This window comes from Muntiacus reevesi, chromosome 2, assembly GCF_963930625.1.
Source record: "Muntiacus reevesi chromosome 2, mMunRee1.1, whole genome shotgun sequence".
NCBI lineage: Eukaryota > Metazoa > Chordata > Mammalia > Artiodactyla > Cervidae > Muntiacus > Muntiacus reevesi.
Window position 1 is genome coordinate 177,073,141 of NC_089250.1, and position 13,486 is coordinate 177,086,626.

General features: G+C 49.4%; 1 protein-coding gene across 2 annotated transcripts in view; it reads right to left on the minus strand.

Annotated features, from left to right (window-relative positions):
- Positions 1–13,486, minus strand: part of RNF216 (ring finger protein 216) — a 113,312-nt gene that overhangs the window by 57,892 nt on the left and 41,934 nt on the right. The window lies entirely within an intron of this gene.

Consider the following 13,486-nt stretch of genomic DNA (forward strand, 5'->3'; position numbering starts at 1 on the left):
AGGGACGTGGGCTGGGCCACTGGGCTGCCGCGCCTCCCGCGGCGCGGTCCTCTCCCAGCGTGTCTTCTGCTTTCTCCCTGCAGTGCAGAAGGCACACGGCTCTATGTGAGCTTCACTGCCCTTTTATGGTAGAAAAATGAATTGCCTGCCCAGCAGTGGAGCTGAGAGATGACAGAACGGAAAGTTGCCATTTGTTGTGGTTTTGGCAGCAAGCAAGTGCTCTCCTCTCAGCCACCCTTGGATGGACAGTGCACGCCCGGCATTCGGCGAGGGAGAAGTAAAGCCCCAGCCACACGGCCCTTCGATGAGGGCCTAGCCTGCACAGCGGCAGACTGACTGAGGAATGGCATCAAGCCTCATTTTCATGAAAACGCACCTTTTACAAAACAAGGCATCAAAAGGTTTCTGTTTGTAAGCGGAGGAGTCCCAGAAAACACGGTTCCAATCAGATCACATCTGAGGAACAGACCTCACTTCCCTGTACAATGAGGATGTGGGCCTGGAGCTGGGCAGCGAGGTGACCTCAGCCTGGAGGAGGGGCTGTGGCGCTCCCTGCAGCCCAGCCCAGCCTGGTCCCTGTCTCCGGATGGCTCAGGGGACAGGGGAGGCGCCGCCAGCCCCAGATAAAGGCAGCTCCTGGGAAAACACACCGAAGGCCAAGGCCCGTGGTAATAAACAGCAGCTGGCACCACGGGCCGTAAATAGTGTGCATTTCTGTCAGGAGGCCCACAGGAGAAAAGCAGGCCTCCCAGCAGCTGGGAAAACATGCTGTAAGAGGAAAATCTGGCAAATCTCTGTATGCACATCAGAGTTAGGGAAATTAGGCCCATCTGAGTGAGAAATTAAGCGTAATCCAACATGCTTTCGGCTGAAAAAACAAGTCTTTTTAAATGTGTGGGGAAAAAACTCTGATGGTTACGTGGTTTCTTCCATGTTTAAAAAGCGCCCAGGACTAAAAAAAGCAAACAAGCTGGTGTGGAGCCACCGCAGAGCCGCAGCAGCTGCTGAAGGATGCGCCTGGCCTCTCGTCGGGCCCCCTCCCTAACACTCCTTTGACCCACGGGGGGCTGCGCGCCGGGGAAGCCCCACCACAGGGAGGAGCCTCCGGGACAACCAGGCTGATCACGTCCACCGCTGGCCCGGGCAGGCACCTCCACCGTCCCTCCTGACCGCTGCTGCCCCTCTCCAGCAGTCCCCATCAGCCCTCAGAAGACCAATCCAACCCCACGGAGACCTTCTGGAGAAGGAAGTCACACAAGTGATCGAGGCACAACGTAAACAAACCGGCCTCAGGATCGAAGGGCTAGGTAACTGAGGGCCATGGGAGCGCTGTGTGACCCGGGTCTGGGTCAGCAGGTCACCAGAAACGCCGCTTTCCGATAACACCACTGACAAGACCGCCCAGCTCCCCTGACACTCTGTCCCTCAGGCCGCCCCACCTCCCTCTCCCTCCTTCACGGCGCTCAAGGCCCACCCTTCTGGCATTGTGATCACTGTCCTAACATCCAGGCTGTCAACAGCTCCCTGGAGTGCCCAGAATCAGACCCACTGTCCTCACTCTGCTCTGCGAAGCCCTCGCCATCTGGGGTCTGCCTCCCCTCCTAGTCCACGTCCTCCTGCTCCGTCACACTGCCTGCTGGCTGACCACTCACACCGCTTCGCTCACGTCAGAGGCCCGGTCCCCTGCTCCACCCACTAGGCTGCAGTCAGGCCGAGACCCCGCTCCTGCACAAGTGTTTTCTGATGATGTGCTCTCCCGACTCTGAGAGCAGCCACCATCACAGCTCCCGTGCTCGCGGGGCTGGCCACCCCGGCTCAGAGCTCAGGAGGGCTGTGGCTGCCGCCAGTGTTTCTTCAGCCCCGGCAGCACTCAATCAGTATCCGAATGACCAGATCTGATCAGAGCCCCACAGGGCAGAGTCCCACCCACCCTGCCACAAGTCTAGGCTGAGGGGGTGGCTAATGAACGTGTTCAGAGAAGAGGGAAAAAATGTCAGGGATGATAAGGGGCAAGACCCTGTGGGGGCTTCTGCATGGTGACCAGACAAAAGTTTTTAGGAAGGACTGAGTCCAGAGAAAGAGAGGGAAGGACCCACATGCAGGCAGGGCCCTGGAATGAAGGCTTTAGGGGTAAGGGTGCCACCTGGAAAAAAAAGACCCAAGTTGGCAGAGAGAACGTCAGGTCAGAGCGGGTGCTGGCCTCGGAGAGAATAGGAATAGGGGGCCAGAGGGTTGTGGTAACAAGACAGGGAGCAACAGATGTTTTTAGCAGCAAAATGTGACAGAAGAGGGGAGAGGAAGGCAAAAGGACAAGCTGTTGTCAAAGACAAGAGAAAAAAACCATGATCTGTTTCACACTCTTTGGGCTAAAATGTGGATCAGCTTATCAGATGTAGGGAGCTTTTGAAACTTAAAATGCTTTTCATATTCGTGCTTCTGATGGGAAATAAAACTGAAAAGTGCTTTTATGGGGCTACAGGGATCTGATCTAAGAAATTCTCTTAGCCTACTTCTCTTTGAAAACCAAATGTCAATGCCAGTTTGAAAGTCCTCAGTATTCTAGAAATCAGAGCCTCTGGCCTGGAAGGACACTCAAAAGGTCATCTGGTCGGCCTCCCGGCCTCAAGGCTGGACTGCAGGCTGCAAGGCACCCCAGAGGAAGAGAACCTGGTGAGGGCTGTGCCGGAGCCTCTGGCAGGGCTCTGCGCCAGGCCCCAGGACCCTGGAGCCCATTTCACCGGTTACGGGAGAGTCCAGCAATCCATTCTGGATTTCTGACGGGCAGCTCAAGTCTCTTTTCCCAGGGAGGCTGGAAAACATCAGGTCTCCATCACGTGTACAGAAGAATCTCATACCCACAGAGAAACCCCACACACAGCCCTCACTCCTTGAGGATGATAAGCCCTTTAATCATCCCACAAATAGCTGCTGATATTGCCCTGTTATGTCACGAATTTCCCTCATCTCTTAAGGCAGTGACTACGCCATGAAATAGAACACTTCAGTGAAGGGTCTCACCCGTTTTCAAGAGTGAGGTGCCCTCAAGGCAGCAAAGCAAAGTAGGTCAGAGCACAGAGAGAATTCAAACCCATCTAGATTTCTATTTGTTTTTCAAATTACCTTGTTATGAAAAAACGGAAATACACACAAACATAAATAATATAATGAATCCCCTGTATCCATCACTCGTGTTTATAAACTACTAGCTCATGGCCAATCTTGGCTTCCCTAAACTCTGTCTGCTCTGCCATTCTCCCTCTTCCAGTACATTTTCAAAGCAAATCGCAGACTACACATCACTTCATTTGTAAGTATTTCAGTTTGTATCTCTAAAAGACAAGGACTCTTAAAAAACCAACCTATCATACCAAAACCACACCTAAAAACACACAAATAATGATAAGAAAACCCCGGATTTGATTCCTGATGTCGACACCTGCTGGCTATGTGACTTTGAGGGGACAAGGGGCAGAAGGCCCCTCAAACCCAGCAGGAGCTCTACTGGCAGGTACCAGGACTTCTGCGGTCTCAACTCTGATGCTTCTGGGGCTTCCCTGCTGGCTCAGGTGGTAAAGAATTCGCCTGCAATGTGGGAGACTTGGGTTCGATCCCTGGGTTGGGAAGATCCCCTAGAGAAGGGAAAGGCTACCCACTCCAGTATCCTGGCCTGAAGAAGTCCATGGATGTACAGTCCACTTTCGCCTCAAGAAGCCCTGACAGGACGGGCTCTGACTCTCCGCAGGGCAGCGCACCAGCTTTTCCCTGGGCTCCTCCCACTGACCTCGGCGGCCTGCCCTTGGTTTCTCAGCACTGCTCTGAGTTACCAAGGTGATTCCCAGTCCATCTTCTCAAGGGACATTAGCATGTAATACAGACGCAGAGCACACAGCTGCCATGAGGCTTCCAAAGAGACGGCAGAGCTGGCTCCTTAGCCTGTTACATTGGAGACGAAGGGCAGTGGGTGACGTGGGTCTGAGTGGTCGATCCCACCTGGCCTCTGGGGACGGGAGAGGCACTTCTCATTCTGGGTATGTTTGTCTCAAAGTCAGGGAGGACACTGAGGAGTAAAAGACCATTTACATTCCTGGCGACCACAAAGCAATCAGAAAATGACCTTGAATTCAACAGTAAACACATGAAATTCCACCCAGAGGCAGCTTCAGCCCAAGCTCCATTCTGATTTTGCCTGAACATTCCTCTCTGCTACCTCTTCCCTTGCCTACATTCCTTCTCCCTGACACAGACACCCAGGAGGATACAGGGTGTTTTCGTGCTTGTGTTATTACTATAGCAACAATTTTCCTTCTACCTGGAAGGCTGGAAGCCCTGCAGTGCTCTGTGCTGAGAATGCAAAGAGGGGACACTATCGCTTTGCACTCCAACACACATGCAACCCTCCTCCCTCCTCAAGGACGTCACGATGAGGATCACTAAAATTAAGATCCTAACAGCTAGTAACATGCAATTAGTGTAAAGACAAAAAGGAGGCAAATGACTCTATAAAAAGATATTTTGTAGATTATCAATTCTTGGAAGGATTTTTAACAGGAGGCCTCTTTTTTTTTAAACATGAGATGTCTAAAGACTCTGACTCGAAAAGCATCTTTCCTTTGATGAGGGCACAGGCATAGAAAAATGAATTAAGTGATATTAGCAAAATGTCTGAAAGCACTAAACAACTAATGTGGTTTCCAGCTAAAGAGGCACTTGAGAGCTTCTGATACCCGAACGGTGTGTGAACAGTGGTAGGCTGTTAGGAGTCTGATAAGCAATGGCCAATGGCGGCCAGAAAACTCTTGACGAAAAAGGGTCAGAGTTTCTATTTAATGAACTGCGCAAACAGACCTGTCAATCCACAGAATCTTTTTAAGTACCACAGTGTCTTTTAGTAGAGACCAAAACAACACTAGACAGACAAGGAGCTGTGTCCTCCTGCTAAAGGACAGTAAAAGGCAAGGCGAGCAGCGCCCACCTCCAGGCCTGCCCGCTGCACTCACATGGGGGTGACGGCCGAGATACAAAGGGCAGTGCCCTCCTGTGAGGACAATGGCCAACGAACGGGTCACGGAGACGAGCCACAGATTGTTAAACATTTTTCCTTTATGACCGACTCTGAGTTCTCCAGCAAAATGTACTATCTATTTTGTTTCCAGGCCTTTCCCACACTCATCTCTTTGAATAGCATTCTCTGGGATGCCAATCCTTCTGAACAGGGATAAACAAAAAATCAACAAGAAACCCGAAGGGAGGGGACCTGGCAGTGGAGTGGCTGAGACACGGAGGGTGAACCCACGAACAGCCTGCTTTAAGGCACAGCTCTCCCCAGGGCAAAACGGGGCTCTCCTCTCAACTTGAACGCTGGGGGCTCAAGTGACAGCAGTCATTTCTGACAGAGCAGACTGGTCAGCAAAAATTCTAGCTTCAAAAACCTATCTCCTCTCCTCTGTGGCATGCTAGTAAGAAAAGAATTTTTCTTTTTAAGAAATGAAATTTTTTGACTACATGATTTGAAAAATTAAGTGGTGGTGTTCAGTTGCTATGTCGTGTCTGACTCTTCACGACCCCATGGCCTGCAGCCCACCAGGCTTCTCTGTGCTGCACTATCTCCCGGAGTTTGCTCAATTTCATGTTCATGGAGTCAGCGATGCTATCGGAGATAAGTGCGGAGTCCTCTTTTGGCCCTCTGACAGGACTTTACAACTGTCCCCATTAGGGGAACCCTGTGATTCTGTGGTAGCAAATTCTACAAAACTCAGGGAGGCGGCGCCTCCTTCCTGTCTAGGAGGTCCCCTGCTCACCCGGGCCTGCACAGCACCTGCACACACTCGGCATCAGTCTCCGCCTTCCCTGAAGGGCAGCGGCTGCTTTACTGACTGAGACAGGTGAGGGCCAGTGGGGTAAGCACCTCAGTTACACTGTCGTTTAATGCAACTCCCCACCCCAGTCCCTGGTATAGATTTATACAGAGGTATAACTGACAAGCCATTTACAAAAGCTCCATCAAACAGGTGCAACTGTTCTCATTTGACAGATAAAGGAAATGTGGCTCAGGGAGATGACGTATCTACCTAGGTCATGATGCCGAAAAGAGGAAGAGCTCGGATTAAGCAAGAGAGGTTTAAGAGCAAAAGCCTCGTGTTAACCACTCCTCCAGACTGTCTGCTTAGCTGCCTCGTGACCAAAGCTAGGGCACCCAGCGAAGGGCTGGCTCTGGATCAGGGGCGTCGAAGAACACTTCTCATGCAGCTGTGTTCAAAAAGAACTCTCAAAACAGAGAATTTACCAATACAGCCCAGCAAAAAAAGTACTTGTCCCATGCAATGCTGACCCAGGAGAAAGTAAAGGCTCTTCATCCTGAACTGAACAGGAAGTTCTGTGATCTGTCCCCTAGAAGGTGGCAACATCTTAACCATTTAAAGCTGCTTCATTAAGAAGTGCTTCACTTCTCTGAGGGCATGACAGAGCGATGCCCATTTCCTGGGGGCGAGGAAAGTCGACAAAAACCCAAGGCCCAGGCTGCTGCTCTGCCCTCAGGCCCCAAAGTCTACCATGACAGCTCATGTCTGGCCCACTGTGGCTCTGAAATGCACTTCACCACCTGCTGGAAAGTTAGCAGCTGACTTCTGAGTGTCGAGGGGAGAGATCTGAGGGGCTGCACTAGCCCCCGCTCACCAGTCCCCTAACTTTGGATACCTCGCAGGTGCTGTCCCAGAGGCCTACAAAAGCAGATATGCAGCAGAGTGAGTCACCTGACTGCTTTGATTGCTCAGTGAATGTAAAAGTTATGTTGACACTATACAATGTACTATGTGTACAATGGCATTGTATCTAACAGTTAAATACAGACTTAATTAAAAAATACTTTATTGCCAACGAATGTAACCATCACCTGAGCCTTCAGCGAGTCCATAATCCTTGTGTGAGAGTAATATCAAAGATCACTGATTACAGATCACCATAACAAATATAATAATAAAAGTCTGAAATAAGGCAAGAATTACCAAGATATGCCAGAGACACAAAGTGAGCAAATGCTGTTGGAAAAATAGCAACAGACTTGCTCAATGCAGAGCTGACAGAAGACTTCCATTTATTAAAAAAAATAAAAAACTGCAGTATCTGTGAAGCGTAATAAAATGAGCTATGACTGTATAAGAATAAAAACTATTTCTGTACAGTTGAGGGGAAGCAAAAATAAATGTTTTATTCATACTGGCATTTCAGTTTAATGCAAGCATGTTTTTACCTTTCCCTATTTTGGGTACATATCTGTCTCCTTTTAAAATAACTATTGCAAACAACAGCAGAGATGGTATTTATTTAAGTTTTATTAGGGAAGGCAGAGTAGGAAGAGGAAAGCAATATTTGCTTTTCGTTGCCTTTATTCTTCCTGGAAACACACAAATACACATCCCTAACTGGAAGATCTAGCTTCTCAAACACAGTGCTTAATGTGCTAAGATGTCAAGGAAAGAAGTGCGTGGATTTGAGATGCCTATGATGAACAGACTCACTATGCTATTCACTGTGTGGAATTTTAAAAAGTGGAAGCTGACAAAAATATTAAGACAAAGAGAGTTAAATCCTGAAACCTCACTGCTGTAACGGCAGCCCTGCTCAGCGCTCAGCAGGGGATGGCTCATAGGGATGGCCTCTGGGATCCACTCTGGGCTGTGTGTGGTGGCAGGGTGGCCCCACTTTGGGTTCTCAGCACCACCACTTTCCCTCGATGGACACTTCCTTGGATGACTCTGGGACCTATGGGAGCCTAGGGCCTCGCAAAGCATCCTTCCCGCCACACCTGCACACCGCTGCAGCCTGAGCTCTTAAGTGGTTCGGCTGGAGCCCCTGGGGCTCTGAAGGAAGTGACACCTGGGAGAAGCAGGGGCAGCTGAGGGCTGAGGAGGAGTCCCCACCCCGCCTCACCCCTGTGGGCCTGCATCAGGCAGCCTGGACTTCCACACCAGCAGATGAGCACTCACCTGGTGATTTAAAAATCCCTTTGTTATCCAGACATTTGGTTCTTCTCAACATTACTCCCTGAACAAAGGTCCTCCCTCAGAGTGGGAACAAGAGCGTCAGGCTTCATTCACGTCTAGATAAATGTAAAGGCCTGTGCTCAGCACAGGAGTCAGCTGACTGGCTGGGCCTCAAATTATAGTGTGGCTAATAAGTGCCAACCGTCCGCTGTCACAGCTGGAACTGCCCTGGCATGGACAGCTGGTCCAGGTTCATTTCCATTCTCTCCACGCAGCCACTGAGCTACTGCAGGCAGCTGCAGATGCCTGTTTTTTTTAGCAAAAAACTGGTTCACTGCAGATGTGAATTTTGGTGATATTTTACTGCTATCGAGTCAGTTAACACTGAAAGCTACCAACGACAGGATGGGGCCTGGAAAGCATGAAAAAAGATGAGCAGAGAAGCTGGCAGGTGAGAAAGATATAAAAACAAGGGTAAGTGATCCTGGGAAAAGATGAGAGGTTACACAATCCCGTTCACATTCTTGGGTTCCACTAAAAGACATCGAGCAAAGGGGTCTTCACAGTTACTCTGATGAAAGTTTCACCACCCAGCCATCTCCCTAACAGCACCGGCTTCGTGAGTGCTCCTAAACCTCTACCGTGTGGCCCCGGCTACCTTTCTGGAAAGCTCTTCTTACACCTCTGAGCTTATGGAGCAAAGTCACAATTCTAGACAGGTAGAAAGAGGCCCAACAGGGACATTTCTGACCCTAAAAAACATTCCAGAAGCATCACATTCAAATCTCTTCTTAATTTAATACCCTGCAGTCCCAGCTCAAACACATCCAATCCACTCCTAAAAGCAGCATGTTAAAAACAAACTGATGAATTCTTTATCTGAGAATATACAGGATGCTGAGGGCCTTGACAAAAGCATTCCACCACATCAACGAAACAAAGACTCTCCACATTTCATCAAAAGACACACTGTCTTACTCTTCCCGGATCTCACGGGAGTAATTCCAGGCATTCACGCCCTCCTTCCAGATAATGCATTCATATAAACGCCTCATCTCGGAGTGACAAGGTCCTGGAAATTTAACTGGAGTTCAGATTACTGACAGTGACACTGCAATCGGGGAGCAGATGCCCTTAGTCTCAAAAGGGCCAAACTAGCCTGTGGTTTATTTCTTGAAGAGGAGGAACCCTGAAGGATGAAAGGCTGGTTCAGCCATCTAGTTGATAAAGTACACCATCAGGAGAACAGGTGCAAGTGAAAAAGGTAACAGCATCTGCCCTAACAACGACATCTCTGATGTGAAGTTCTGAATGAGCGGGGTGGTCTGCTTTGGTGCTGAACCCAAAAGAATTCTGTCAGTTCTTACTAGACTGTTTCGCTGACATGCACACTTGAAATGCCCAAGAGAAAACCTTTCCTCATGGAGTGTTAGTGCCACCTTGTGGCGAATCTCTCCATGGCTCCTAGAGGAGGAAATGACAACCCATTCCAGTACTCTTGCCTGGGAAATCTCATGGACAGAGGAGCCTGGCGGGCTACACTCCATGGGGTCACACAGAGTTGGACACAACTGAGCATGCACACACACACAGCAACATTTCACTTTTAAGTTCTCCCTTCTTTTCAAAGGACAGGTGGCAAGTTCTTGGTAAGCATTAACTGTTAACCGGCTGTCGCTGACTCAGGTCCCTCGAGAGAGCTTTCCCTTCATTTTTCACACTGGTCCAAACACAAGTCTAGACCTCGAGCGCTCCTGTGCGCAAGTGAGATTCGAGTCCTGCAGCACACTGCAATGAACAGGCTGCGCGATGCAATCTCTTCACTGCAGAGCACCACTGAGGGACAGCAAAGCTGTGAACCACTGCAAAGGTGATTTTCAACTCAGGCAGCAAGACTCTTAAGGTCATGCTTTCCCTAAACTCACCCATAAGCTGCCTCCGGTGACCTCACTCCTACAGGGCCTCACTCCAGCCCCCTTGAGTTCCCACACTCCATTCAGTTTTCCCCCAGGACTCCCTCCTTTCAATGTTTCTTACTCCTAACTCCAAAACCTTCCTACAGCCTAGATCTCCCCTGTGCTCCTGACCACAGTCACGCTCCAAATAAATACTGAGCACCTGATGTGTGCCAGGCCCTGGGAAAAGGACACTTACTGAATACTTCCACTCTCAAAACTCAACATGTCCAAAACAGAGCTGATCGCATCTCCTGGAACCTTTTTCTAATCTACTTCCAATTCTGTGTGAATAGTATCATCATCCACTCAGAGGTTCAAACCAGAAAAATGAGTCATCCAGGTTTCTGCCCACATCCATATCAAACTACCTCTTTCTAATCCTATCTCCCTACTGTCTTTCCTTTTTTCCACTCCCATGTTAGTTCTGGTTCTCATGATCTGTACCAGTCAGAATGTGCTAGGTTTGCTGCTGGAACAAACTCAAAATTCAATAGCTCAAAACAAACTTATTTGTACACATCTATCTTGGCAGAAGGAAAAGACAGTGAAAGATATGCTCTCTCTCCTTTTGAAATTGGGGTAAAAACAACAAACATGGATTCTGCCTTATTCAAGGTAGACTGAAAGACTGAAGGCAAGTGGAGGGGATGACAGAGGATGAGATGGTTGGATGTATCACCAACTCAATGGACATGAGTTTGAGCAGACTCCAGGAGACCATGAAGGACAAGGAAGCCTGGCGTGCTGCAGGCCTTGGGGTTGCAGAGTCAGCCACAACTTAGTGACTGGACAACCACCTTATTAACACATTTTAAGTGTGCAGTTCAGTACATTAACTACATGGGCACTGCTGTGTGGCACATCTCTAGAACTTCTTCTCCATTTTGTGTGACTGAAATTCAGGGAACCCGTGTCCCCTGCACTGGCAAGCAGATTCCGAATCACTGGACTGCCAGGGTTGTTCTAGACTGGCCTTTTACAGGGAAAAGCCTTCACCAATCAATCAGGCAATAGATTATGGAGGACTTTCAAACTTCTCTGGATGCACCTTCTCTAGACTTATGCTTGTAAATTTCCAATTTAGAGAGGTTTTCTTTTTCGGGAGTTTGCAATCTCTTGCTCCCTCTGGTGTCTGTCTGCAGTACTGCAGGTTCTCTGGAGCTGCTGTAAGACGCCCAGCTCGCTCTTGTTCTCAGTAGCCTTTAAGTGAGCTTCCCAGGTGGCATGGTGGGTAAACGCCCTGCATGCAATGCAAGAGATGCAGGTTCAATCCCTGGGTCGGGAACATCCCCTAGAAGAGGGCATGGCAACCCTCTCCAGTATTCTTGCCTGGAGAGTCCCATGGACAGAGGAGACTGGTGGGCTTATGGTCCATGGGGTCACAAAGACTCAGACATGACTGAAGTGACTGAGCAAGCAACCCTTGGGCATCTAGAGTAGTATGGTGGGTCTCATTAGTGCTCAGAGTTGGGCAAGAGAGAAACCAGCCCCTTAAAGAGCACTCCACTCCCCAAAAGCTGGAACACTGGATATGTATGTCCCACTTTTCGTTTCCCCTCAAGGCAAAAGCCACAGAGATGTAATGGCCTCTCTCTGCTACACTACAAGTCTTTGGGAACAGCAGCAAGCCTCTCAGCTCTTTGTTCCCAGAGGCCTCCAGGCATCTAGAGTATGCAGGGCCCTGTCAGGGCTGAATCAAGTCAGACAGAAACCAGTCCCCTGGGCAGTAACCCAAAAAACGAACACTGGAGCACGTTCCAACTCTTCCCTTTTCCAAGCAGAAGCTGGGAACTGGGGTTTTCTCCTGCTCTCTCTACACTAAGCCAAGCAAAGTGGCAAAGGTGAGTGAACATTTGCTAGTCCAAACCACTGCCTTTGTCCTCGGTGATCTGAAAACTGGTGCTCCCTCCTGGCCGTGCTTAGACTCAGGAAAGATACAAGCCAGCCCCTTGGGGAAGTTCTCTGAGAAGTCTGAGTGTCAGATGTGTGTCCCAGTCTGCTTGTCACCCCTCCAAGGGGATGTGAGGAGTTGGGCGTTTCCTCCATGTGTGCCCCATGTGCTGGGGAAGGACTCTGGGGTGAGTTCCACTAATATCCTATCAGCTGACTGCGCTGTCTGGAGTACAGGAGCCGTGTAACTGGTTTTCAGATTTCTCACAAGGGTCCGGTCCATGTATTGTTAAATCAGTGTTTCTGGGGGTGGGGGGAGGAGAGTTTAGGGCTACCTATTCTATCACCTTGCTGACATCACTTCTAAGCATACGTTTTACCACGCTTCCTGCAAGTGACCTCTCATCCACACTCACACTGCATTGGCCCACAGAAGCTACACAGCCCTCTCCAAGTTTGGCAGGGAGTGTATGTTCCTCCCACAGAGAGGAAGCAGAATACTCAGTTTTTCTGCCTAGGGTCTTAACAGCCTGAAGGAAGGTTCTGCTGACATCCAGGTTGGATATCTCAGATACTCATGGGGCACTGTTTCAGACTCCCACATAGCTTGACACCTTCCTGTAACTGTCTTTGGCCTTCCAAATCATACACAAGCACTTTCACTGGCAGAGTCTAATTTGGCATCGTATCAGGAAATATAATCTCTAGCTCAAGCTTAGCAATTCATGGAGACTCCCGAGGAGGGCAGGTGACAATGATGTGCAGCTCTCACCTAGATCACTCAATAGCCAGACCAACCTCTGCTGTTTCAGCCCCAGCCCCCGCCTCAGGATGGTGCTGAAGGCCTGCATGCACAGCCCCGGCCCCTCCCAGCTCGTGGGCCTGAGCCTTTCTCGTCACACTCCCCGTACCAGTCGCGTCCAGGAGGGGACTGCTCTCTGGACCCTGAACACTCCACATCTTCACTTTCACGTCACTCCCACCCTTTCCTTCCTGTGGCTGCTGCCTCCTTGCTCTCTGCATCCTAGTTCAGGCCCCACCTTCCCAGGCATTCTAGTGGTGCACACACTGGAACCACGCGGGACAGTCAGCTACTCTGCTTTCTTAGTTTCAAGATGCCAGAGACTACAGCCTGGGATGGGGACACATTACTCAATGGATACATCAACTGTTGAAAATACCCAGATTTCACCCAGAAATACTAATGTTGAAAACAAAATGAGTAAGGTTTTAGTCTGTCAGTCTAGCTTCTCCTTCCTTTTCCAATATCCACTTTCATTTCTTCACTTTCCAAAAGGGCAGGGGGTGGGGGAGATTTTAACATTCAACTCTGCTCATTCTATTTTAGGAAAATGGCTGAAAATATACTTGTCTAGCTAGATGCCAATACTATATTCCTTAAAAACTTTAAAATGGCTTATATAAACGGTTGACAAATTTCAAGACACTCTCAGCTCACGAAGTAGGAGTCAAAGAAGAAAGACTTTCAGCAGCAAGGTGTTTGGACCGCTTTGGTCTCACCCTACACGACCAGTCCATATGAGAACAGCTGAGGAAGTGGTCTACCAGATGTGACAGAGACGCCACCATGGTGCCCAGTTCTGTTAATCAAAGAAGCACCACGTGGACTTTGAAGGTGGCAAGATGTGTGTGAACGCA